Source organism: Peromyscus californicus, unplaced genomic scaffold (genome assembly GCF_007827085.1).
Source record: "Peromyscus californicus insignis strain IS unplaced genomic scaffold, ASM782708v3 Scaffold_19__1_contigs__length_69161282, whole genome shotgun sequence".
NCBI classification, from domain to species: Eukaryota; Metazoa; Chordata; class Mammalia; order Rodentia; family Cricetidae; genus Peromyscus; species Peromyscus californicus.
The window spans coordinates 38,583,026-38,610,693 of NW_026294491.1; the positions used below are offsets into that span (position 1 = coordinate 38,583,026).

Here is a 27,668-nt window from a genome sequence, read left to right on the forward strand (position 1 = left end):
TCCCATCCTGGCTTCCTGAAAGTTAACCCATCAAAGTCTTCGCATGTTGTAAGAGGTTTCAGAATCTCAAATTCGGTAACACGTGTTTTTAGTACTCAGCTTTCGAATGCTCCAGCTGTCTCTGAAGGACTCCCTCTTGGAGTGGGTGGCGTCCTATGTTAGAGATACAAACAGAACTCACCAAGAATGCCTGCAGAGCTATGGATCAGGACTCCACATGGTTGGGTGTCAGTAAACTCTCTCATGGACTCTAATTCAATCTCCAGATTGTGCCGACCAACCAAAAAGTAATCTGTTATTCCTTGTTGGTCGTCTGCATGGAGTCACGTGGTCACCACTGTATTTTTGAGGCAGCTCCCTTCTTCTGTATTGTTCTCCTCTCCTCCCTCAACTAAAGCTCCTTCCTTTCCTATTTTCCCCTTCATATCACCTGTATTATGCTATTCCCCTTCTCTAGAGCTCCTTCCTGTCCCCCATGGTCCCTTAGTACTTTAGTGGTTACTCTTGGTTACTCTAGTATTTTATACATATTTACAGCTAAAGATTTGGAACCGTAAGTGAGAGAGGACATGGTATTTGTGTTAAGATCCTGCTCTCAGTCTTCCGGGTCTAACGTCTTACATCATCATGGGGGGGTTGGAGGGCGACTGCCAATCTCCACCTTAAGAAGTCGGATGCGGACCCCCAACCCTCTCTTTCTGCCTCCTCTCTGCTGTCTCCTCTGCCCGGCTTCCCTCCCCCGCCAGGCCTGGCTTCTCCCTCCTATCCCCTCTTCTTTCTAATAAAGCCCATTCTAACTCTGGTAGCCGTGGCCCTTGACTCCTCTGCCGACCAACCAGTACCGTTCATCCTTTCAATTTGTCTTTCTGGGTCTGGGTTGTGTCACTAACATGTCTTCTAGTTCCTTCCATCTGTCTGCAAATGCCATGAAGTCAGATTTCTTTAGAGTCAAATCGTATTCTATTGCATGTATGTACCACATATCCATTCATTGTCCATCGTTAGTTGAAGGACATTAGGTTGTTTCCATTTCCTAGTTATTGTGACTAGAGAGACAATGAATATGGCTGAATAAGAGTTTGTGGAGTAGGATGACAAGTTCTTTAGGTATATTCCATGGAGTGGTATAGCTAGGTGTCATGATTTGCTTTCTATGACTATGTTTAAAAAAATGACCAAAAACAATTTGAGGGGGGAAGGATTTATTTGGCTTACACATCCCAATTACAGTCTATCATGAAGGGTATCCAAGGCAGGAACCTGGAGGCAAAAACTGAAGTAGAGACCATGAAGGAATGCTGCTCACTGACTTGTTCCTTCTGGCTCACTCAGCCTGCTTTCTTATATAACACAGGACCACCTGCCCAAGGGTAGCACAGTCCATAGTGGGCTAGGCCCTTCCACATCCATCAAGAAAATGCCCCACAGGCTACAGGCCAGTCTTGTAGGGGCGTTTTCTCAATGGAAGTTCCCTTTTCTCAGATAACCATAGCTTGTGTCAAGTTGACAAAAAACTAACACACGGGGTCATATGGTAGATTTTTTTTTTTTGAGAAATTTGCATAGTGGTTCCGAGAGGGGCTGGACCAGTCTGCAGTCCCACCAACAGTGGGCGAGCGTTCCCCTGCCCACCACGTCTTTGCCAGCGTTTGTTGTCAGTTGTCTTCTAACGGAGTAAGATAGAATTTTAAAAAAGTTTTAATTTGCCTTTGACTGGTTGCTAAGGATGTCGAACACTTTTTGAGATAGTTTTTAGCCATTCTTATTTCCCCTTTTGAGAGATTTCAGTTCAAATCTGTAGCCCACTTTTTAACTGGGTCATTTGTTTCCCTGACTCTTTGTTTTTTGAGTTTGTTATGTACTCTGAATATTAACCCTCTGTCAGATGCCCAGCTGGTAGAGATTCTCTCCCCGTCTGCGGGCTTCCTCTTTTCTTGATTGTTTTTTTAGCTGTCCAGAAACTTTTGAGTGTTTTGAGGTATCACTTACCAATTGTTGGCCTTAATTCCTGGACAAAGAGAGTCCTATTATTCAGAAAGTTCTTTCCTATACCTCTATCATGTAGACTGTTGCCTATGTGTAACAAATTGTTCCAATATAATAAAAACTCAGGAGTCAGAAATTGAGATAAAGACCTGATAAACACAGGGACAGTGGAGAGTTGATTGGCTAACCCTCTCTCCATGTTTTTCCTGAACCATCAACCCCAGAAATCCCCAAGAAATCCCGTTGTCTCTCTTCCTGTCCTCTCTAGCAAACCTCCTCAGTCCTCCAAGAATTCTGTGGCTAATTCTGGTCCGCCAGCTACTCACTCTGTCCTTTGATTCAAGGTGGCTTTATTGGCACAGTGGAATGGCTGTATGAACAATTCTCCCACATTTCCCCCTTTTTTGTCTAAATAAAAAGGAAAGGTTTTAATTCTAATGTAGTAAAACTATATACAATAAGAACAATTATCAAGTAAGAAATACATTCACAATGCCCAATCTATTAGTATTTGGCAAATCCAGAGAAAATATTATGTATCTTATCTTGGTGAGTCCAAAGTTTTGTACCTAATTTACTTCCTATCTTAACTAAGGAAAACTGTAACTATAACTATCTAATCTTTGACCCCATCAGAGAACCAAGGAGGACATAATATTACTTTAGTAAACAAGAAGTACAGAGCAAACAACTTCCAAAACTAATAAATCACAGTGACATCTAGCTGCCTGGACACCCCAGGGTTCCTCTGCAATGTTGGGGCATCCATCTTTGGTCTATAGGACTAGAATATCTGACAGATTTTTCTATGAAGCAGGAATTTTGAAGGACTGTCCTACCTTGTCTTGGCAAAGTTTGACATTTTCTTTTGTATCCTGTTTGTCCAATTTGGACAGCATACTGTCAGCAGTTGAGGCAAGAGCAGTTTCTTGTCCAGTGGCTAATTTTGCCACATTTGAAGCAAACTCCATATGGAGGGTCTTTGTTGCTCATCATCCTCTTTTGGAATAAATTGGTGCTGCCAGGAGCAGACATGTCTCACTGTTTGAAAAGCCTTATGTTCTTAAAACATTAAAATGCCATATTCTGTGGGTCTCTGAAGTGTTTGAAAACCATCTATTTAAATACATCTCTGATTGACTTTGAAAACATACCTAATATGACTATAAGTTTGATTGTTACAGATGACTAACTACTAATCTGTGTTTCTTTATTATCCTAAATAGCCTTTGAGGACTAGAACTCTACATTACATTTTTAAATAAGCTGCATAGTTACAATACCTTAAACAAGAAAGAGAAACATTAAAGGTAGGGCTGTTGGTACCTTTGAAAGATTACCAGCTATTGTGCCCTGCTTATGTACAATCTGAATAGTCTGTGACCATTCTTGATAATACATTTTAATATTTCTCTCAGAAGCATTCTTTATTTATGGTGTGTTTGTGAGATTGTAGGAATGTTAATCTGTGGTTTTTCATTGCTGCAACAAATCACGTCTCCATAAATTCATTGCTATGTTGGCCACATATGGCTTTAATTTTCCTATCTGTCCTTCTGGCCCTATACACTCGATCCATCTTACACTTTGTTTTACTTGAGATAAAAGTTCCAATCCCAAGAAGTTGAAAATTTACTTCCTAAAGAGGACAATCTAGATGCCAAAGTTTTGATGAAATTATTGTTACATCTGCACTTGAATCTACTAAATCTGTAAGGCCCTTGAGTCACATGAGCAGCCAGGTCCCTTCCCCAAAGACCTCTAACTGCCAAATTCCACCCACAGAACACTCTGCTACACTCTGGCTCTATCCTATGGAGTAAAAAGCCCAATCTCTGGACATGAATCCCACCAATTTCTACCCTGGAAAGCTCCACCCTAACAAGTTCCACCCCCTTCCCAAGAAACTCTATATAAACCCTGTATCCTGTTCAGTTTGCTGGTGTTTCTCACCTGAGGAGAGGCAGCCACCTCCTAGTTTTTTGCCTCCCAATAAATCTCGTGTGTGAGATTTGTTGTGCAGTGTGACTTTGTGGTATTCCTTGGCTCCCACCTGCCAGGATTCCTTTCCATCCAAGCTGTAATGCTTACAAAACCCTCAATTTCAGTACCATTTACATGTATTTTTAGCTTTTGTCTCTGGTCACTTATAGTTTGCCAAAATACTTGTTTTCTGATCTCTCCTGAACTTTTTTTTCTTTAATCTATAGATGTTGTTCCGTCTTTGGTCACATCCAGAGCAGTATGGTTTTTAACAATAGTTATTATGTCTTTTAATTGCTCTGTGAATGAAAATCTCTGATGCTGACAGGGAATGAATGAGTCAAATTTGATATTGGGGTTTGCAGGAGGCCCCTCAGGGTGTTTCTCAATGGCAAAGGGTTACCTTGTCTGTCCCTTGTTGATCTGTATTCATTAGTCCAATGCTGGCCTTGCCACACCTTCTGCATACTCCAGATGTCTAGGACCTTCTGTTTGGATTATCTCTGGAAAAAAAAACATTGTTTCTAGGAACATCTTGCCTACAATCCCCTCTCAAATGGCCTTGTTTACCACAATTAAAACAAATGAAATTTGTTAAAACAAATGATATTTTGATTTTTATTAAAATTTCTAGAAATTAATTTTATCAAAGCAGCATCATGAATGTGAGATCCAATATCAGCCATATTTCGGATCCATTCATGTATGGGTGCTGATCTTGCCTTTAAAAGCCTAATCACCCTTTTGCATTCTGAATTAGCATTTTCAGAAGTCAAAGATTCAATTAATATTTGTCTAACTTCTGGATCTGATATCATTCTATTTACAGCTAAAACCAATCTTTGTAAAAAATCAGTGAAGTTTTCTTTTGGGCCTTGTATAATTTTAGTAAATGACTCAGTCCTCCTTCCTGATTCAACCCTGTCCCAAGCACTCAAAGCTGCTGTATGACTTTGCACCAAGGTATGATCAACAAATCTAAACTGTCTTTGCAAATCAGTATTCATCCTCACTGAGAAGCTGGTCATGGGAAATTTCAATACCTCTAGCCCTATTTTGATGTTCTATGGCCCTAGCTTCCTCTCTCTATCATGTTTTCCATTGTAACTGAGGACCAGCTTCCACTATTGCTGTCGCCAAATCTTTCCAGTCTAATGGAATAATTCTATTCCTAGTTGTTCATGAATTTAACATTTGCTTCACAAAGGGTGAATGCATACCACACGAAACAATTGCTTCCTTAAATATCTTCAAATCTAACATTTCTACAGAATCCCAGGTAACTTCTGCATGGTCTTGGGGGGGTACCTATCATCTGGTGGTCATTCTTGTATGGTAACTAGATAAATTAAGGTTGGTTTTCTTTTTTCTTTTCTTTCTTTTTTTTTTCTTTTTTAAAGATTTATTTATTTATTTATTATGTATACAGTGTTCTGTCTGCATGTATGCCTGCAGGCCAGAAGAGGGTACCAGATCTCATTACAGATGGTTATGAGCCATCATGTGGTTGCTGGGAATTGAACTCAGGACCTCTAGAAGAACAGTCAGTGCTCTTAACCTCTGAGCCATCTCTGCAGCCCAAGGTTGGTTTTCTAATAACCTTTGGACGCTCCTCTTCAGTTTCATAATGGAATGGTGTGGTAGGTTCTGCTCTAAATTCCTCTGTCTGTGTCTGAGTATTTTTCTTATTTTCATTACCAGGTCTTTCTAAAGCTTGTGTCTTATCAATAGTGAGTCCTTCTAAGTCAAATTTTTCTTATTTTCATTAGTAAGTCTTTCTAAGGCTGGCATCTTATCAGTAGTAAGTCTTTGCAAAGCTTGTATCTTATTAATAGTAAATCTTTCTAAGGCTTGTATCTTATCAGTCAAATCATCATATTTGGCACAGTTATCAAACCACTTTTTAAAGGATATATATGAATTACCAAACTGATAATAATTATGATCGACATTATGTCAATCCCAGCTAAGTTGTTCATCCCCCATTTATTTTTTCCATTTGAAAGCCATCCATAGTAACACTAAACAGGATCCTAACTTTCTGCGTTGTGGTATTTCTGATTCTTAACTTGGGAAAAACTCCCCCTCCCCTTAAAAATAAAAAAACCCACCTAATTCCCCATTTAAAAATTCCCAAGTGTCTTATCAGATCTGACGACGCTGACCGCCTAGGCAGCGGTGTGCGGGAGTCAGCTGCAGAGGCGATGTTTGACTGTACCTGCATGGAGGGCGGGTGCCGCCGAGGCCACTGTGGCTGCTCACACGCAGCGCGGGGAGGTGGGGTGAGCTGTCTGAGGAGCTAAAGCAGGGGAACTGGTAGGAGAAATCCGCACTGTGTGGGACAGGACCGCCCCACCTGCTGCAAGCTGTGGGGGGCAGGACACAGTGTGGGAGAAAACCAAGCTGCCCGCGGGGAACCGTGGTGGGGTGGCTGACCCGGAGTATACTCATCTGGCAATATTGCTGCACCCCAAGGCTGGCAGCTGGGCCAAAGACACACACACACACACACACACACACACACACACACACACACACACACACACACGCGCGCGCGCGCGCGCTCATGCAGCTTGCTGCTCAGCATGGCTGGGTAGAGGACGCTGGCAGTGCACGGCCAGGTCCTTTGGCAGCTTGCGGCAGTGGCAGCAGCAGTAGAAGCCTGAGCCCCGGTGAATCTCAAGGTGGCTGAGCTGGCCCTGGGTTGGCAGGCCCCCACCCCCTGGTGGATGGGGGTGGGGTCCCCGGGAGGTCCACAGGACAGGAAGTGAAGGCACAGGCTGGGGTGGCTAACCCCAGCGGCGGCGTTTTGGGGGCCAGGGGTGGGCAGCAGCTGAAGGCTGCTGTGGAAAGACGGTAACAGAAAAACCTCAGATGCGGAAAAACAGGAATGGAGGGTCTGTGGGGAGGCAGACAAAGCCAGCAGCTGCTGCTGCAGCGGCGTCGGGGCAGGGGTCACCGCCTTGGCATGCCACGCGTTGCACGCCAGATGTAACAAATATCTAAATTGTTCCAGTATAGCCCCTGATAGCTTGGAGTTTGGGAGCCTGAGGCATATACACAGAATCAGCTGTTACTGGACACACACAGCTGTTGATAGACATGATGTGAACAGCGTCTGGCATTGAGTTCTAACAGGCTGCACTATGGGCTTCCCCCCAGGAGGACTGGGCTCAGGCTAAATGGCTCGAACAGAAAGCACTTGCTAATATGGGTTCTCTAGCCACCCTCCTCCCCAAAAACATACATATTCCAATGGCCCTAGCCTCCCACTTGGCACCTTATGGAAGGGGAGCATGGGTAGAGAAGGGAGGTTTGAGAAACCTCTTTGGACTGGATTTTTTACACCTGGGTACACCCAAGAGAGATTGGACACATGGCTGGAGGCAAGGATTGGAGGAAAAACCAAAGTGTTCTTGCACTGGAGTTTCTGAGTTGAGATATATAGCTCGTTCACAGCCATGCTTCTCTTTCCAAGGCTCCAGACCCAGCTCTGTGGGAACCACCAAAAGATGTCTATGATTGTGGAGAGTAGAGTCAGAAAAAAAAAGAGGCATTCAGGTTCACAGAACAAGACAAAACTAGTTTCGGAGGAAGATTAGAACCACGTCCCAACCATGGGCTTCCTGTAAAAAAAACAACACGCACAGAAGAGGCATGAATCTTCAAGTACTGGGGAAGGCCTGTATCTTGTAAATAACACCCAGAAAGTCAGGTTTGGGACTTTTGAATCTCAGACCCGTCCCAGCTCAGACCCGTCCCAGCTCTCTAGCCCACTCCATACTTGGGAGTGCTTTTCTTGTGTTAATAAACTGTCTCTATTTCTACTCTACAAGTAAGTGTCTTGGTCTAATCCTTTGCTTTGGGACACAAGAACCTGGGCATCTCAGCAGGTGCCGTCTGTACTCAGAACTGTGCCTAATAAAGGCTCACCTTCCAAATCAGGGCCATAAAACAGGTCCAAGGCTTTGAGAAACCAGCCATGCACGGAACTCCAGAAAGTTGTTCCTGGAGCCCTGGAGCCCGGTATTAGTCAATCCGACTTATCTCCCACCTACAGCCCAGGCAGAGGTTGCAAAAACAGGCAGTCAATTTACCTCCCATCCCACAGTTCCAAAAAGCAGTTTATACAGAAAAGCAGTTTCTGAGTCTGATGAAGCCATGTCCTCCCTGTCTGCTTTCTCCAAAACTGTTATCAGACCCCACAGGGCGTGTTTTCCTGTCCCCTTGGATACTGGGCTGCAGTGTTTGGGGACACCAACCTTTTAGACTAACGAAGATTTTCTCTAGCCTATTTGAGGTCTGAGTCTATTCTTTCCTTTTTCTTCATTGACTTACTTATTCCTTACACCTAACACACAACCGGGTGTGATGTTCCCCTGAAGGCTGTCCCCTGCCTACAGTGTCCTGTCCCCTGTCCACTGTTCTCCTCTGTGCCTTGAGTGCTTTGGACCTTCCTATAAAGATCTCAGAATTCTATTCCTGGGATGCATTATCAGGGTGAAGAGTCCAGACTTCTGACTTAGAGCAGGTCCACTGAGGCACACTGAGGCACAGCTCTGGGGGTGCAGAGGATGTCTACTGGCTGAACTGAGAGTGGGGGTGTGAGTGCTTACATCTCTAGCATGTCTGTAGCATTCCTCCTGCTTGTGGGAGAGGAACGGAGTTTTTCTTTCTTTGTCCACAGATAGTGGGAGGTCCCAGACCCTGTCTATGATTCCCTGAGGGTCTGGGGAAAGGCAAGCAGAGGCCCCAGACAGGGCACATTTTTGGAATTCCAAGCGTGTTTTCACGCTTTCCTGGCCCAGCTCTGGGTGGAAGTTAGAACTTGGCAAAGTTGCACGGTACAGGCTCCAAACCCAGCCTAGCCAGGTCTGCCAAAAATGTCACACAAAATCTATCGCACCCTGCTAGCGAGGTCCCAGCCTACCCCTTCAGCCTCTGTTAGAGGCAGGGCACCCTTCAACCTACCCTTTCCAGCGATCAGGGGCGAAAGGAGAGCTCACACATGTCCACAAAACTGGTGTAAGAACTAACTGTTAGAGTCTACTAGCTTCCGCTACAACTGTCCCTCTCACAGACATTGCAGACAGGATTTCTCACCTGGGACAGGAGCTCACATCAAACTAATGTTAAAGCATTGGCACCGCTGGTGCCATAAACAGTCTTCTACCCCTCCCCCAGCCCCACCCCCTACTCTCCCTCCCGGACTGCCTGGGAATCAGAGAAACTGGATGCAGGCTCTTGATGTGACCCTCCCCTCACCCTCAAAGTTAGTATAAGCAGAGGCTTCCCTCTTCTGCTACATGGGCTCTGGTTCTTCTCAGAACCCCTGCTGTACTCTCTCTCTCTAACGCTGGAGCCTGAACTCTCTGTGGGGTCCCTGCCATGCCATTGTCCCTCTGTCTGTCCATTAATAGCTCATCTACTAAATGCCATCGTCCTTAGGAATCCACCTCAGTCTCCCCTTGGACAACCTGCCCCATGCAAACCTAACTGATACTACTTGATTCGTGGAACAAAATATCATACGAAATATTTCAAAGGATGTGTGGGACATTGTATTGAAATAAATAAAAAGAAAAAGAAAAAGAAAGAAAGAAAAAATGAGAAGGCTCTATTTTACCGTAGCCTTAAATTTATAGTACGGTCACTGTTGGAATTCCTGGCCACTCCCACAGCTGCATGACTGCACATGTGCAGTTCAGTAGCCAAGCAAGGGGTCTCACGTCCTACGTAATCCGTGCACTGTGTGATTATGTAATTTTCGCACAGAGTGATCATGCAATCTATGCACATGCATGGCATAACTTCCACATGCACATGTGCAGGGGAATCCTTAAGAAGCTGGACACAGACTCCTCCCACTTCTTCTCCCCCCACCCCCATGTGTCTTCCACAGGTCTGGTCATGATCTTTCCTGTCCCTCCCTTCTAATAAAACTCTGAGAGTGGGTTTTGTCGTGCCTCATGGCCTTTCTCGAATGGTAACAGCACCGCTTAATGAATAACATTGCGCTGCCACATTAACACCAACAGTCACACCTGTGTGTTAGCAAAGATAAAGTGTGTGTGTGTGCAAGAACACAACTCTCACCTCAAAAAGAATAAGAGTTTATTGTGGAGCCGTATTTGAGTGACGGTGGCTGGGGAATACGGAATTAGACTACCCCAAATGCTGTGCTCTAACATGGTAACAGTGTCATGAAGTTTTTTCATGGGGAAGCACATGTGTGTGTTCATGTGTGTATGTATATATACATGCCAGAGTGTGTGCAAGTCCACATGGAGGCCAGAGGTTGATGTTAGGTGTCTTTCTCAATTAGACTCTTTTTTAGTTTTCTGAGATTAGGGTCTCTCCTTGAACCTGGAACCCACTGGTTTGGCTTGGTTGGCTGGCCCTCAAGTCCAGAGATCTACCTGTCTCTGCTTCCCCAGTGCCGAGATCACAGATTTGTCAACCACATACCACAAAGTTTGGGATTGTTAATCCCAAAGATTCCAGGAGAAAGACCACTGACCCAAATCATCATGACCAAATTAATTAAAGCAGGCTTTTAAAATTGTGTACATGGGCTGCTTCCCCCAAAGGTGGGATTCAAGAGGTTGGCCTTGGACATGAGGATGACAAGGTTTTTATAGCTTAGGGGTAGGGGGTTTCCAAATGGGGGGTTTGGCAGGCAAAATAGGCATGGTTACAGGAGAAGAACATAAGCACAACAAGTTAGTTATAAAGACCTCCTGAAATAAAGACATGATTGCAAGGTGGTCACAACAAGGTAGTCACAACAACCTTTTGAAACAAAAGTAGGGTTGCAAGGTGATCATTACAACTTTTTTTTTTGGTTTTTCGAGACAGGGTTTCTCTGTGTAGCTTTGCGCCTTTCCTGGAACTCACTTGGTAGCCCAGGCTGGCCTCGAACTCACAGAGATCCGCCTGGCTCTGCCTCCCGAGTGCTGGGATTAAAGGCGTGCGCCACCACCGCCCGGCTTCATTACAACTTTTTGAATCAAAGACATGGTTGCCATTTCCTGGAACAGGCAGAACAGAATCATTTGTGGTTACAGGTGGGGCATATCCCAATCCTTGAGAGACAGAGGTTTAATCATAAACAGGAATGAACTTAGTTTGTCTTTACTATAAGTTGGCTTTCAAGCCTAAGATGAGGGTAGGCTTGTTCATCAGGATGCCAAGCATTTTAAGGATAAAACCATCTTCTCAGCTTGGCTCATGCAGTTTGTATCATTTCAGAACAAATGGAAATAAATAAAAAAGAAATAAATCAAAAGTTTGAAATATGTTGGTATGGTCATCAGTTGGTAAATTACAGCAAAGTGGGAGAAATCCTGTAGGTATCAGATATTATATTAGTTTTTGGGTTGATGGAAGTCAGGTCTGTTGAGTAACACATCCCAAAAGGTTTCACATGAGAGTCACAAGGATGTCATGGAAAACACTGAGATGGGCAACAAACAGCATTAGAGAGGATAAAGATAGCCCAAGATAATTTGACTCTGGAGTTACAACATTCCAACTCTTCCCAACCAAGAGTTTCTAATTAGTTAGCTAGCCTTGTGGAATCTTTAGTTCACAGATGTTAGCCACAAGGTGGTAAAACATGAATATTTCAGCGCTCATCTGGTGCTCTTGTGTAGTAATCCTAGAAGAAGTCATTTTCAATTTTTTCCCCTTTCAGTGTTGGAGATGAACCCAGAGTCGTATATATGTTGGGCAAGTGCTCATCACTGAGTTAGACTTCCGCTTAAGAGGATCTCATTCTGTGGTTTCATCAGTATCCCTGGGGCTTTCTGGGAGCTTCAGTACAGGGTTGGCGGCTGCTGCCCCTCTCAGCATGCCTGTGTCCACTGTCTTGGTGTGGATAGGCTCTTCTCTCTTCAGCTGGTCCCGTGTCCCTCATCCTATGGGCCCCCTTTGCAGTGACACGGGGTATGAGGGAAGTAGGGAGGTGTTCCTTGACCTTATTCTGTACATTATAGTTATTTTTATTCCTCATTGTGTATATTCACAATGTATGTTGAACCCTATGCCCCCATGCTCTCCACTCTGCCCTCTCCTCCCTTTAGTCTCTTTTTATCTCCCTAGATAGTTTTACTTCTACTTTTGTGTAATCTATACACATATTATTTTGTGTATCTATATGAAGTCTAGGAGCCACATATGAGTAAACCCATGACATCTTTCTGAGAGTGCCTTTATTCTCTTAGTATGCTTGTCTCCAGTGGCATCCATTGTCCTATAACGGACACAACTTAATTATTGTGTATGGCTAAAAAATATTCCATTGTACAGGCACGTTTCATCTTCTGGTTGGCCATCCTTATCCATGTTCTCTGGATGGTGTGGATACCACTGATCTGTGCAGAGGGAGGCACTGGGGGTGCCCTTGTGTGGGGACATCTGTATAGAACAGCTGTTCTCAACCTGTGGGTCTCGATCCCTTCGTGGGAGGGTTGAACAACCCTTTCATAGGGATCACCTAAGATGATCGGAATACACAGATATTTAAATTATGATTCATAACAGTAGCAAAATTACAGTTAAGAAATAGCAATGAAAATAGTTTTATGGTTGAGGGGGGTCACCACAACATGAAGAAATGTATTAAGGGGTTTTAGCATTAGGATAGTTGAGAACCACCGGTATAGAAGGTACTTCTAAGAAATCCTTCAGAGAGAGTGTTTTCCTAAAACTTTTGAGTTGGCTGGGCTGTTTGGAATGTGCTTTACAGATGTGACCCCTGGAACACTCTTTTTAAAAAAAGATTTATTTACTTATTATGTATACAATGTTCTGCCTGTATATATGCCTGCAGGCCAGAAGAGGGTACTAGATCTCATTACGAATGGTTGTGAGCCACCATGTGGGTGCTGGGAATTGAACTCAGGACCTCTGGAAGAGCAGCCAGTGCTCCTAACCACTGAGCCACCTCTCCAGCCCTCACTTCTTTTCTTTTTGTAATGGAGACCTGCCTCTTCCTCTCTGAGGCCAGGGGCATCCTGTCATCTTTGTCTTTGCCAACAACCTCCCACCCCAAATTTACATCCTACTGTGTTTGCCTGTTAGATTCTCCCCCCAGATTTGGGTTCCTCAGTGCCTTAGTTACTTATTCATTGTGTTAGGGTCCTGGAGAAGTCCCACGAAAGACCACCATCCACATATGCAATCCCCAAGGGCATTTATTATCTCAAGAAAGATACCAGCATGCTGGGGCCGACTATCCTACACAAAGGCAAAATGGCAACAACCCCAAGGGGATCTCGAAGGCTCCTTTTAAGCACAGCTGAGGGGAGTTCCTAGGGCAATTAGGTCATCTCAGCTATGATTGGCTTATGTGAGAGGCCATCATGTTAGCATGTTCTAATTGGCTAGGGCTAGTCAGGGCCTGGTAAGGCTACAGCTTTTCCTTTTGGGGGCAGACCTGGACAAGTCCCAGGCTTTGTCCTTATTTGGTTATTACCTTGAGCTGTTGTGGAGGCTTAGGCCTGGTTTGACAGTACCAGGCCTCCTTGTCCTTGCTGTCGGGGTGTTAGAGACTGATTGTCCTTTGTTCATGGCTCTTTTAGAAACTCCTTGTCCAGTCTCAGGAAACTGAAATTGAGGCCTGGTCTCTGACAGAAGACTGAGGAGCCTGTTATGGCATCTGCTTGGTCTTCTCAATTGCTGTGATAAAATGACAGACGAGCAACTTTTGTTGGGAGAAAGGTTAATTTTTTTCACAGTTCCAGGACTAGACAGTCCATCATGGCAGGGCAGACATGGCAGCAGACAGGGCAGGGAAGGCAACAGGAACGGGAGGGAGGCCAGTCACATTGTGTCTGACCTCAGGAAGCAGGGAGCAAACAGGAAGTGTGGATGCTCACACCCACTCCCTTTAGTGAGGTTCCTCCTCTTGGAGAGTCCTTCTTACTACCTTTCCCAAAAATGCACCACCAGCTGGGGACCTCTTCCTCAGAAAATGAGCCTATGGAAGGACATCTTACATTAAAAATACTACAATACAGGGCTGGAGAGATGGCTCAGAGGTTAAGAGCATTGGCTGCTGTTCCAGAGGCCCTGAGTTCAATTCCCAGCAACCACATGGTGGCTCACAACCATCTAGGATGAGATCTGGTGCCCTCTTCTGGTGTGTAGGCATACATGCCAGAACACTGTATACATAATAAATAAATAAATTTAAAAAAATTACAATAGTTAGTCCACTTCCTGCTTAGAGCAGTGTTCCCTGGTCCTGTGTCCAAGCTTTCCTGGGCAGACACCTTGCCCTGGGAGCTTTCTGTGTATTCATTCTGAGACATCTCTTTTGTTATTGCTGTTTTTGCTTTTTCAAGACAGGGTTTCTCTGTGTAACAGCCCTGTCTATCCTTGCTGTGTAGACAGGCTGGCCTTGAACTCACAGAGATCCTCCTGCCTCTGCCTCCTGAGTGCTGGGATTAAAGGTGTATGCCACCACTGCCCATCCTGAGAAACTTCTGGAGGCACCTGGAGCTGAGGCAGCTGCCTAAGCCTTCTTTCTCTTCTTCGCAGCCTGGACTTAAAAGCCTATTACCCGCAGGGTGGTGGTGGCGCATGCCTGTAATCCCAGCACTTGGGAGGCAGAGGCAGGAGGATCTCTGTGAGTTCAAGACCAGCCTGGTCTACAGAGCTAGTCCAGGACAGGCTCCAAAGCTACAGAGAAACCCTGTCTCAAAAAACAAAAACAAAAACAAAAAACAACAAAAAACAAAACAAAACAAACAAACAAACAAAAAAGCCCATTACCCCCACCATCCCTTCCCCCAGGCTGAGCCATATTTTATTTCTGACAAAGATTCCTAATAATAATAAAAAACTATTTATTTATTTTTATTTTTAAGTGTATGTGTATTTTGCCTGCAGGTATATCTGGGCACCCCGTGCATGCCTGGTACTGGTGGAGGCCAGAAGAGGGCATCAGATCCTCGGAACTGGAGTTACAGAGGGTTCTGATCCACTGTGTGGGTACTGAGAACCAAACTGTGAAAGCGTTAAGCACTCTTAGTGTTACAGGAACATTGGTGTCCGACCCTTCATGGGTCCAGACGGAGTTTTCAGTGCTGTTAATAAAACAATTTAAGAATGGATTCAAATGGAAGCTTGAAGGTAGTTTTATTAGTTTTTAAAAAGCCCCAAATCCTAAGGCAGGCAAACTGTACACTTCAGCAGTTGCCTGAAGGAGATGAATGGAGACAATCTTTATATTTTGGACGATAACTATTCTTTCTTTCTTTCTTTCTTTCTTTCTTTCTTTCTTTCTTTCTTTCTTTCTTTCTTCCTTCCTTCCTTCCTTTCTTTCTATCCTTCCTTCTTTCTGTTTTTCTGTTTTTGAAAGACAGGGTTTCTCTGTGTAATGGGCTGTCTCAGGCTGGCCTCAAACTCACAGAAATCTGCCTGCCTCTGCCTTCCACGTGCTGAGGTTAAAGGCGTGAGCCACCACCACCGGTCCAGTCTGTATTTTTTTTTTTTTGTTTTTCGAGACAGGGTTTCTCTGTGTAGCTTTGCACCTTTTCCTGGAACTCACTTGATAGCCCAGGCTGGCCTCGAACTCACAGAGATCCGCCTGGCTCTGCCTCCCGAGTGCTGGGATTAAAGGTGTGCGCCACCACCGCCTGGCTAGTCTGTATATTTTAAAGTGTCATTTAAGCTGCACGGAGGCCAGGCATATATGGTGGACAAGCGGCCACATGGCAGGGAGGGAGACTTCAGAGTGAGCCCCAAATGTTGGGGAAACCCAAAGAATTAAGGAAAGCATGCTCAGGAAGGACGAAAAGGAGAAGTTACACTTTTCTGAATTCAGAAATCAGGCAGACTTCTGAAGCTACTCAGTTACGTCCTGGTAAGCTACCATGCTAAGAGCCGGGATTCTGGGAAGGAGAAGTACAGCATCTCATTAAAGGACTAATCATTCCACCTTTCTGTTTAGCAGGATGGCTTAAGGTGAGCCAGCTTTCCTGGAGTGGTCTCTGGGCCACATGATTGAACCAGCCCAGCTGGAATGGTAGGTCTCTACCCAGGCCAGAGACTGTATTCTCTTGACCAATGTTTCTCTGTAACGTTAACTGCTGATCCATCCTTCTAGCCCCCAGATTCCTAATTTTGTCAGTCATCAAAGACCCCATGCCTGGGACCTCCTGAGGGGAACTTAATTAATGTTTGGGAGGAACCAGGGCCTCCTTGCGAAAAAGGTGCTGTGTGTAGTAACTATTCTTTTTAACACCAATTGTCTGCCCCCCCCCCCCCCCCCCCGCCCCCAGAGGCCCTGTAATTAAGCAACTGTTGTGGTTCTTGAGTGGCTAAGACTTTAACATTTAACTATATTGTAATTAAGTCAGGCCTTCTGGAAGCTGGTGCACCGCTTTGCAGTGAGGAAGAGAATTCCGCCAAGCATCTCTTTGCAAGAACATGCTCAGGTTCCGGGAACTTTGCCAATTGCCTTTCCCATAATCTGAATGCGGTTGCCATCTCTCTCTGTGCAATTTCTTTTGAGGTGAACGGAAGTGTCTTCTGTTTCTAAAGAGTTCTCTGGTATGTAATTGGTCAAGCATCCATATCTGTGGGGGGAGAGGCTTGATTGGAACACTCTCGGTGTAGCCCCTGGCCCAGAAACAGGGACAGGAGGCTGTGCGTGGCAACGCCAGTGGAGGGGAATGGGGTGGAGGGATGGCTGTGCGCGGACAGCAGCAAGAAATGCAAAGAAATCCCCACCCATCCAGGTAGCTATGCGGCCCAGGTACTCTTGGACTACATTTCCCAGCCTCCCTTGCAGTAAAGCAGGAGCCATGTGGCTGGGCTTTGGCTAACCGGATGTGGACAGAACCAGGGGTCCATCTTCGGGCGAAGGTGAACATCCTTTTTGGCTTTAGAATTCACTGGCATTCACATTCCAGAAGATCCCTGAGAACCCTTTAAAGTACCCTCCTCTTCTCCCCCTCCCAACAAAAACAAAACCCGTGCAGGCCTTCGAAGAACCTTCCCACCCATGGAATCCCATAAAGCAGACAACCCCGTCATAGGCACTGGAGGTCTCCCAAACAAGTATTCCGACTTCTCTCCTACCAGCAGCTTAGAAAGATAATTTCTGAACCTGGCAAAATCGGAGCCACAAACAAACAGATTTTCAGACGCGCACCTTGTTCTCCCGTACCCGCAGACAGTGACTTCCAGCGTTTGGGGGGCCCCAACCTCTCTGAATAATAAAAGTTTGTCTCGTGGTTTTGAGGTCCAGTTGAGTCTATTCTTGGAATTTCCTCCACCGACTGACTTCTTACACCCTTGAAGGTGGTGGCACCACAAAATGGCGCATGTACTAAGATCTTGAAACCCCAGGAAAGCCACAAACTAGAGCCTTTTCGCTGGGTTTTGCATGAATACAAAGTCAGATGGTGATGATGATGGCTTTCATTATTATTATTTTTAATCTTTGTGTGTGTGATGTGTGTTTGGGCCTGTGGGTGTGGACAGAAGACAGTCTTGCATGCTGGTTCTTGTATTCCATCTTGTTTGTGGCAGGGTCTCTCTCTCTCTCTCTCTCTCTGACAGAGAGTGCAGAGGACGTGTTTGTGGAGGTGGTTCTTTCCTTCCACCTTTATATGGGTTTCTGGGATCCAATTCAGGCTGTCAGGTTTGCTCAGCAAGCTCTTTTGTCCACTAAGCTATCCTGTTGGCCATGTCTGGTCTTAGAGTCCCTGGTTAGCCATGGCATCTACCAGGGTAGCTGGTACACCAGATTCTGAAGAGTCTCCTGTTTGCCTACCTTTTCCCTCGATTCACTGGGATTATAGGTATCACTGGTAATGATTTAACGGCAGAAGGTGTGTTGATGGGTTGGAGCCAATGAACTCCACAAAGTCACGCCGTGCAATAGATCCCACATGAGAGGTTTCTGGGGATGGGTGCGGAGGCGGCCTCTGAGCGAGAGCAGAAGGAAAAGAGCAGGCAGAGAAGGGGATATGGCACATGCATGTGCACAGGGAAAGTGCAGGACTCCAAACAGCAGTGTGGCAGTGTCAAATCTTGGCTGCTGCTGCTGCTGCTGCTGACAATAACAATGACATGTCCTGCTGTAGTTCAGTCCCGGAGGGCAGATTGCTGGAAACGCCCGAATGCTAACCCTACTGCATCTGGCTCTCTATGGGTTCTGGGAATTTGAACTCAGGTCTTCAAGTTGTGTAGCTTTGTCAGCTGAGCCATCTTCCCAGCCCAGAAAGTCAGCTTTTTTGATATGAGGCCACACATTTATATGTTTTCCTTGGCGAGAGCTGATTTATTTGAATAAGTGGAAATATAATTTTCTCATCTGCAGGGTGGATAGAATGACAGGTTTTCCAGATTTCCTCACTGGGCTGTGGAAAAGCCAGGCAAGGGGCCAGCTGGACAGCTCAGAAGATAAAGCGCTTGCCGCTCAAGGGTGATGACCTGATGATCCTCAGAATCCATGGTGGAGGGAGAGAACTAACTCCCCAATGCCATCACTTGGCCTTCACATGTGCACTGTGGCACAGGCATGCCCCACTCACACACACACATCATATGCACACACACACACACACACACACACAATACTAATAATAAGTATAGTAAAACTTTTAAACAAGGCAGGCAAGAGTGGGGAAATAGTTTGAAACAAGATCAAACATCTTCCTAGGAATGACTGCTACAGTCTGAAAATTGACACTTATATCCACCTCCCCAAATGATGATTCACAAATTGCTCCCAGGCTGGCAACATAGCTCTGTGGCCCTCACTACCCTAACCCACCCCCTGTATCTGACATGGCGCAGCAAGGTTGACAGCTTCTTGACACTCATACCCTCAGAGAAACTTCTGTGCCCCTTGCAGGCATCACTAATCCACTACAGAGTACTTTTAGTCTGAACTGAGAGGCAGCCTCAGAATCTTTCTCAATACACTGTTCCATGCTCTCCTCTATCCTCAGTGACCTAAACCTAGAAATGGCGTATTTTTCTTGCATTTAAGTAGGTTGCTTAAAGCTGAGCAGTGCCTTTGATTTTCCTAGCCTTCAGGCTGAGCCCCTGTCTGTTGTGGGGTAGAGCCTGCAGAGAATCTGTGAAAGGCAGCCTAGGGGGGCTGACTGGACAGATTTTCCAAGTTTCACATGCTAAGAGGGGACACACACACACACACACACACACACACACACACACACACATACACGGAGCCTCACTGAAGTGGGGAACCTGTGAAGGAGGAAGTTCCAGAGTTTGACATACAAAAGGTGACAGCAAGAAAGTTTGGCTGCCCTTAGCCCAGTGGAGCTTCATTCAGCCAAGAGAGCATGCTCGGAAAAGCCTGAGCTGTTCAAACTTAAGAGAGATGGGTACTACGTTAATTACTCATAAAAGGTCACTGGGGATGATCTTACCCTAGGCCTTCTCTCTCTCTTGCCCTCTTTGAGCCAGGTGCCTCTGTATTAAATTCCCCATAGTAATAGACTATCTGCTTTCCTCTGACTACCCACATGTTTCTGTACAATTCATTGTAAAGAGGCACAAGAACCTGGAAACATCAGCATTTGCCCTCTGGACTCACACCTGTTCTTGTAATCTCATGTAGCGAAGACTAGCCTCGAACCCGGTGGAGGCCTCGAATTTCTAACCCTTCTCCTCCTACCACCCAATGCTGGAATCACAGGCATCCACTGTCATGCCTGGTTTATGTGGTGCTGGGGATAGAATCCAGAGCTCTGTACATGCTAGGTAAGTACTGTACCGACTGAGCTGTAGTCACAGTCTCCAGAGGCGAGAGAGAGAGAGTTCCCGTGCAATGGTCAGACAGTACATAGAAGCTAAGGTAATCGAGATGGGAAAGACCCACGCTCCCATCTTCTCAGGCCTTTTGGTTTTTTCTACCTCCCAGATTTCCTTGTGCATGGAGACACTAACACTGCTAAGCCTGCTAAGCCAGGCCCAGGCCCCTCACAGGGGGAGGGATGGGGTGGGAGAGTAGGGTGGGAGAGTGGGGTGGGGTGGGAGGGTGGGGGTAAGGGACAGGTAGCATGTGGAACTGAAGCTCAGTTAGTGCAACCGGCCTGTAGGGTAATTGCAGGACTATGACGGGGGTGCAACTTTAGGTCTCTCTGGGGAGTGTGCTGTGTTCAGTTTTGCACTCGCAGTCAGTGCGAGGGCTTTTCGTGTCGGTTCCCTGGAAAATCAGACCTACTCAAGTTCTGCAGCCAACCCAGCAGGAAGGAAGAGCTTCCAAAGGGACGCTGTGCCCCTCTCTTTGGCTCTCAGACTATTGAGACATGGACCCCAGGAAACTGGAATTTTCCCAGGAATCTCATGCTGGGAGGGCAAGACTAGGGTCCCGGTGCCAGCTGGGGGAGAGGGGGTGGAGTGGGGTGCGGGGTTGCGGGGGTGGACTATAATGATGCAATACTTGCTTCCTGGAAGGAGATTTCACACAGTCCTGACAGCTTGTCAGATCGCTTGGCAGGACAACTAAGACACTATTGGCGGGTGGCCCCTCACCTTGACTAGCACTGCTTTGTTTTACATGCCATTGCTCTCTACTGAAGCCAGGACCTTCTGTCAAATCCTGAAGATGAACCTTAGGAGTAGGGGTGGGGCATAGCTGGGCATCTTTGTTCTTCCCAATGTGGCCATATTCATCAAATACATCCTTTTCTACTTACCACTGTTATTTTTAGCATAGTGAGGAAAGTTACCAAGCTTAGCTTGTTCGGGCAGCCAGGGCCTAGATTCTGACCCCAACAACTCCAGTAATGCTCCCTGAAGGTTGGTGGGAGCAGCTTGAGCTGTCCTTAAGGACAAACGAGACATAGCAAAGTTACCTAATTGTTTTCTTTCCTTCTTTTTCTGATTTGAAAAGCAGTACACTTCTTGCAGGGACTACGGAGAGTGCCGCAGAGAAGTCAGCAAGGGAGGATGTGGGGAAGCCCTGGTCTGAGGTGACCATGGCAGGAATACAGTCTGACTCCTGGGAGCTGACCTTTCCCATCATGCCAGAGGCTCTGCTGGAGCCCACCGTGGGAACAGGCTGCTGGGGAGCTGGGGAAAGGCAACTATTGTCCTGTGTCCCTCCCATTCCGTAAACCCTGCCAGAGCATGCCATGCTGTATAGGAGGATTGATGGGGGACACTGACTTGTCCCTGCTCTGGGGCATTGGTTTGAGGTTTCCTCCCACTTCCCTGGAGCCTGCGGGAGCCTCTGAAATGGTCTCTTGCAAAAATACCGTTCTTGACCTCAGAAGGAGGGTGGAGAACCTGGGTCACCCTCCAAGGTGACATGTAAGGCCAGGGGTGGCAGAAGCGAGATCCCAGGGATTGGCTGGTAGAAGGTGGTTGTAAACAATGAGACATTTGGGAGGTCAAGGGGTTGAGAATGACTCTCAGTGGGTAAGGGCCTCCTTTTCAGACTGGCCTACACCTCTGCTGCCTCATGGTTTCTAGTCCGCACTGTTGCAGTTTGGGGCAGAATATCTCAGACTCTCAGAGGCTGGCTATTGAAATATTGAAAATGACCTCACACCTCTCTCCTGGCAGAGATTCGGAGTGGACAAGCTTACCCTGCTGAAGCAGATAGGGTGAGACTAGGAACAAGGTCATTGAAGTCGGATGACCTGCTTTCTGAGCTTGATGTCCCTTGCCAGCTTGATGGGCTTAGACTAGTGGCTTTTTTCACCTCTTTAAAATTGGAACATCCTCACACAGGAAGCTGCGTGTCCATTGAGCAGGTACAGTAGATTGTGAAAACCTCAGTGACTAGGAGCTGGAGTGTTATCTAGGCATCTCATTTGCAAACACTGGGTCTCACTTCCTCCTAGCAGGAGTTCTACATATAAAAATCCTCAAAAATAAACAAGCCTTGGAGTTGAACCCTGGTCTGGTGATGGCAAAGCCTGTACCTCTGGCCTCTTCATGATTTATCCTCACTCCTCTGTCCCTGCCTATGTATGGAGCAGTGGTCCTTGATGAGAGACTGGTCCTTGGTGGCCCACCTTACCTAGGTATCATGACAATGGTCTGGCTGGACTCAGGGCCTGACTCGTATATAGATCAAATGGACATTGACCAGAATGCCATGCAGCTATCAGCTTTCCCATCTCTCCCACAGTGCATGGCTGTCCTCCATCATACTTTCCTCCATCTCCTCTGATTGGTTGTGGTTTACTGTAATTGTTTCTATCTGTTGCAAGGAGACTTTTTTTCCCTGAGGGATGGCAAATTTCTTCATCATTTAAAAATATATTTTCTAGTTCAAGGGTACAGTGTACATATTGATGAGGTCAAGGCAGCAGGAGCTTGAGTTGGCTGGTCATTATTATATCCAGAGTGAGGATTCAGAGAGAGATGAATGCTGGTACTCAACTAGTCAAGATAATCCCTAACAGGTGTGCCCGAAGGCTTGTCTTCTAGGTGATTCCTTCAAGTTGATAATCAATATTAACAATCACAATTAATTTCTGTTCTTATTGTTGTGATGAAATATCTCACCAAGCAAGTTGAGGAATAAAGGGTTTATTTTGGTCTACAGTTTGAGGGTACAATCTGTGTATGTGTGTGCGCGTGCATGAGTGCATGTATGGAGTAGAATATAGTATCTGTGTGTGTGCATGTGTGTATGTGTGCACATATGTGCACAAGCATATAGAGGTAGAGGTTGATGTTGAGCGTCTTCCTCAATTGCTCTCAACCTCATCTTTTCCTTTTTTTTTTAAAAAGACATAATTTATTTGTTTATTTATCTTGTGTGTCTCTGTAGGTGTGCATGCCACAGCATACATGTGGAGGTCAGAGGAAGGCTTGAGGGGATCGGTTTTCTCCTTCCATCATCTGGGTCCTGGACAGAACTCAGGTCATCAGGATTGGTGGTAAGTGCCTTTACTCACTGAGCCGTCTCGCCAACCCTCTTCCTTGTCTCTTTAGACAGGGTTTCTCACTGATCCCCCTTCCTCATCTCTCTAGATACGGTTTCTCACCGACAGCACACTGATTGGCTATACTGTCAGAGCCTGCTGACCAGTCAGCTGGCTCTCTGGGTAAAGGCATGCAGATTGTAGAGACAATGAAGAAGACAGAAAAGAGTTGAGAGGACGGCCAGTCAGTGCTGGACAGTCCTGGGGTTATGTCACAGCCAGCTTATATACAGTCTTGAAGGACAGATGTAGAACAATGCATAGCATAAGCATTCAACCGTTATCTATCCCGTCCTTGTGTCAAGGAGCAGGCAGTTTCATTTTCTATCTCAATGTACCTCCGGCTGGCATCAGCAGCCTGCATCTAGCTAGATAGTATGTTCCTTCCCATGGGCTAATCAGGACTTTCTCACAGCCCTGGAGGAAGCAAGCTTGAACTCTATTGACTCAGAATAAACTTCAGAATCAAACTGGGAAACTGAGTCAGTTGTGGGCTCCCACACTATGCTGGCTTACCATCAAGCTCTGGAGATCTGCCTGCCTCTGTCCTTGCAGTGGGAGGGTTACAGATGTGTGTGTGTGTGTCACCATACCCAACTTTTACTTGGGTTCTGGAGACCTGAACTCAGTTCTACAAGCTTGTATGACCTTACTTAGCCATCTCCCTAGTGTATTATGTGTGTTTTATGGAGACAAGGTCTCTCATTGGTCTAGAACATATTGCTTAAGCTAGGTTGGCTGGACAGTGAACCCTAATGGTCCTTCCTCCACTTTTGCCTCTCTAATGCTGAAAAGTACAAGCATGCTCCATCATGCCTGTTTTTGTTTGTTTTCCCTAAATGTTGGTTCTGAGGATCAAACTCAGGTCCTTATGCTTGGGTACAGCAAGCACTTTATCAGCTGACCTATCCTTACCCTGTGGGTGTCTAGGTAGCTGTAGGTAGGAAGAGTAGATGGCCAAGAGACACTGGAGGCCACTTGGTGGGCAGGTGGCTGAAAAATGACAGGTCTTATAGCTCAAGTCAGCTTATCCAGTTAAACAACTTTTCATTACACACACACACACACACACACACACACACACACACACACACACAAATATATATATGTGTGTGTGTGTGTGTGTGTGTGTGTGTGTGTGTGTGTGTGTGTGTTACATGCAATAGTACCAGCGTGGAGGTCAAAAGACAACTTGCAGGAGTTGGTTCTCTCCTTCTACCATTTGGGTCCTAGGGGGATTGAACTCAGGTTTTCAGGCTCAACAACAAATGCTTTTTACCAACTAAGCCATCTAGCTGGGCCCAGCTTATTAATTCTAAAATGTTTTTATTAGCCTATACTAATTATACACTGTAATGAGTTTCACTATGGCATTTTTCACATGTGCATAGACTGGATTTTGATCATATTCACCCCCACTTGTCCTTCTCACTCCCACTGATCCTCTCCCGTTCTCAAAAAGGGTCCCTCTCACTTTTGTGTCCTTTTCTTTGGGTGAGCCAAAGAGTTCAGCCAGGACTACCCACAGGAGCGACCTCAGATGCCTGGGCCACTTACCATCAACTACACCACTGAAGGAAATGTCTCTCCCTGCTTCGGCAATCATTAACTGCCTCTAGATCTTCAGGGAGGTGCAGCGCCTCCTGAGACACCACCCCCTCCATGAGGGGCCCACTCCACTTATGCATTTGTAAAATCTGTAACTTTGGCTCTGTTTGCTGGATAGATTTTCTCATGGGTGCGCTAGCCCTTCACCTCCCTTCCCTCTTACTCTGTGGAGTGGGAGCCTCATATTGATCCCTGGTACCTAGATCCAAGCCCAGCAGATGCCACAGGCTCATGAAGGCCCATTTATCAGCCTCAACTGCTCATGCTACATCCTGAGGAATCTGGAGGAAAAACAGATGGTTGTATGTGGATGACATTTACTTACCGTCTGTCAATATTTGAGAAGTTTTATTACTTTGCAGTGTTGGGTTTTAGAATAAATTAAATGGCTAATGGAAATATTAAAATAGAATTAATTTAACTAAACAAATAAAAACTGGGAGAGGCGATGTGATTTGTTTAGAAGTTACTAAAATATATTTTTCAGAGGAAGCCTCAGGGAAGGGAGATGGGATGGAGTTTGGGATGGGCTTAAGCTAGCCAGATGTCTGTAGGTCCTTTGAGGCCTGGAGGGGTAGGTCTATATGGGAGGTATCAGAGGTGCACAGCCCTGCGAGTGCTCACATTGGGAACCAGGGACCTGGATGCTTCCTGCCCCATTTCCATCTTATGCTTAGTGTCTGGTTGAAGGATCACGTTTCAGAGCATCACATCTACCCTCAGATCGTCCACAAATCAGAAAGGGGAGCAGAGAAGTTAGCAGGTGACATTACAAGGGACTTTAAAATAGTGTAGTGGTACAGAGATCCTCCAAGTATGTTTGGGGGAGTACTAAGGCTGATTGTTTCTTAAACAAGTATTGACTTGGTGCCCATTTTAATGTACTGAGAGGAATAGGAAAGCTATTCTTTGCTCTGTGGCCCAAGACTGTCTCATGCCCTTGCTTTTTGCCAGAAACCCATAAAGAAAGTCTTTTATTGAACTACGACATGGCCTCTTTCGGTGGTTTTCTGCTGTAGTTGAGGAGACCATCTGGTTCCATACCCTGATGCTTTTCCTTGGAGTCAATGGCATGACCTTCTGACTCTTGGCTCTGGAGAGGGGAGAAGGGGTGAAGAGGGGGAAATGGAGATTCAGCAGGCAGAAGAGAGCTCACAGAGCAGATCTCTTACTCCTGCTCTGCCAGGTAAGACTTTGTAATCAGCCATGCCCTCCTTGGCTCTCATCAGATGCGGTGGAGAACTTCTATGGCTCTAGGGTGTTCCCCACATTTCTTGTGCTGAACACATCATCTCTAATCAGCATGTTATTTGAGAATGAAGTCTTTGGCATCAGACCACTCCTGGATTAACACATTAAGGGCCTGTCCAGAGAGTGCCTTCGTTATATAAGCCACACTCTCTCCTAGCTTGCCCTGCCTTGCCCCAGGATTCTGTTACCAGCAGGAAGGACAAAACCTGATAGAGCCCTGGACCTTTAACTTGCAGAACTATGAGTTGAACAAACCTTTACCCTTTACAAATCACCCAGCCTGGGGTAGTCCATTATAGCCACAGAAACTAAATAGACTAAGGCAGGGAGCCAAGGGAGAGTCCTCCAAGGAGATGGTGGACTTCTGTCTCTCAAAGACAAGAAGATGCAATACGGAGAGCCCAGCCTTTGTAGGATCCTGGACCAGGAGGGGTGGAACTGAAAGGTAACAGGAAGGGGACTCATTGGAATCCTGACCTGGTCATCAGTTGGGCATCCGGTCTTCATACATCGTCTACTGGAAAGTGGAGAGTGGGTCTATGTGTAGCATTTTGGAAAGGTTCTGACTGAGATGCCAGCCAGAGGCTGCAGGAAGCCTGGGCTGCAGAGGGAAGCAGTTCACACACATGCTTGGATGAAAGCAGGGAGACACAGAGAGAAGGCAGGGCTCAGGAAGAGGTCTGGACTTCTGACTCTCAGGTCAAGTACAGTGCATGAGCCAACAGGTCTGTGCCAGAACCTTGTTGGTCCTCGGTCCTCAAACATCCTACAAAGGGGATGTGGCAGCAGGTGATGCCTTCACGTTCAACTTTGAACAGTCCCAGAATCTCCATTTCCAAGCACTTGTGGCCTAACCAATAGCTGTAGGAGTTTCTTCAGAAAACTGGTGTGTGTGTGTGTGTGTGTGTGTGTGTGTGTGTGTGTGTGTGTGTGTATGTGTGTGTGTGTGTGTGTGTGTGTGTGTGTGTGTGTGTGTGTGTTTGCTGTGTACATGTGTATGCAGGTGTTCTAAACCACGTGCAAGCCGAGTCCAGAGACTGGGAACTCTGAGATCTGACTGACTTTGCTTCTGAGAGGGCCACTGGATACACTCGATGCTGCACCCTCTGGAGAGAAGGAGCACTGTGTAATCACATGGTGGAAGGTGGACACGTTCCCCTGTGATTCCATCTAATGCAACACCATCTAACGCCAGACAGGAGCCAAGAGTCCTGGTGACCCCTTGAAGGCCCCAGCCCTTAACCACATCACACAAACCTGATGGTTGAAAGCGGTACCGTCACCTAAGCACGTTCTACCAATCCACTGATGTGTGAATTAAGCAGGCCCTAGCCTGCCTTTCTCCCCTCTGGGGATTTTTTTACATCCTGTAACTGCCCAAGCAGCTCTCTGCCAATAAGGTGCTGCCACCAGCTGCCACCTGGCTCTTGCTGCTCTTTATGTTCATGCACACACCTGCATCTGACACTGCCACCTGCCTTTGCTCCACAGGCTCCAGCTCACTGTCCCCAGGAGTGTTGTCCCTGTCAACACCCCCTGCTGCTGCTTGGGGCCCTGGGGAAGCCTTCTCCCCAGTAGAAGGGACTTCCAAGCCCTCTGGGGAATGTGGGTGCCTGAACAATTTCCTTCCTATGCAGCCAATCCTTGGGAGGAGGCGATCGCTCTTGTACTGCCCCGGGGGAGAATGTCTTGCACATATCCAGCAGTAGTGTGCATGCATGGATGGTACAGGTGAGGTGTAAGCGGTGGTCGTGTCTGCTCTGCCCGTGACCTTGGGCTATATAACATGAAGGAGGTGGTGCCTCTTGCCGTCATACATGACCTCTTAAAAGGAAAGGGAGAGGGGTCACAAGGCCTCTTCTTCCTGCTTCCTGGTGTGATCAGACTGCCAGGTGGATTTGCTCC

The 27,668-nt window shown here is 46.3% G+C and overlaps 1 long non-coding RNA gene across 1 annotated transcript in view; it reads left to right on the top strand.

Annotated features, from left to right (window-relative positions):
- Positions 1–27,668, top strand: part of LOC128114853 (uncharacterized) — an 87,855-nt gene that overhangs the window by 45,877 nt on the left and 14,310 nt on the right. The window contains exon 2 of the long non-coding RNA XR_008219919.1: positions 22,751–22,859. This is a non-coding gene — a long non-coding RNA (uncharacterized LOC128114853). The remainder of the gene's footprint in view (positions 1–22,750; positions 22,860–27,668) is intronic.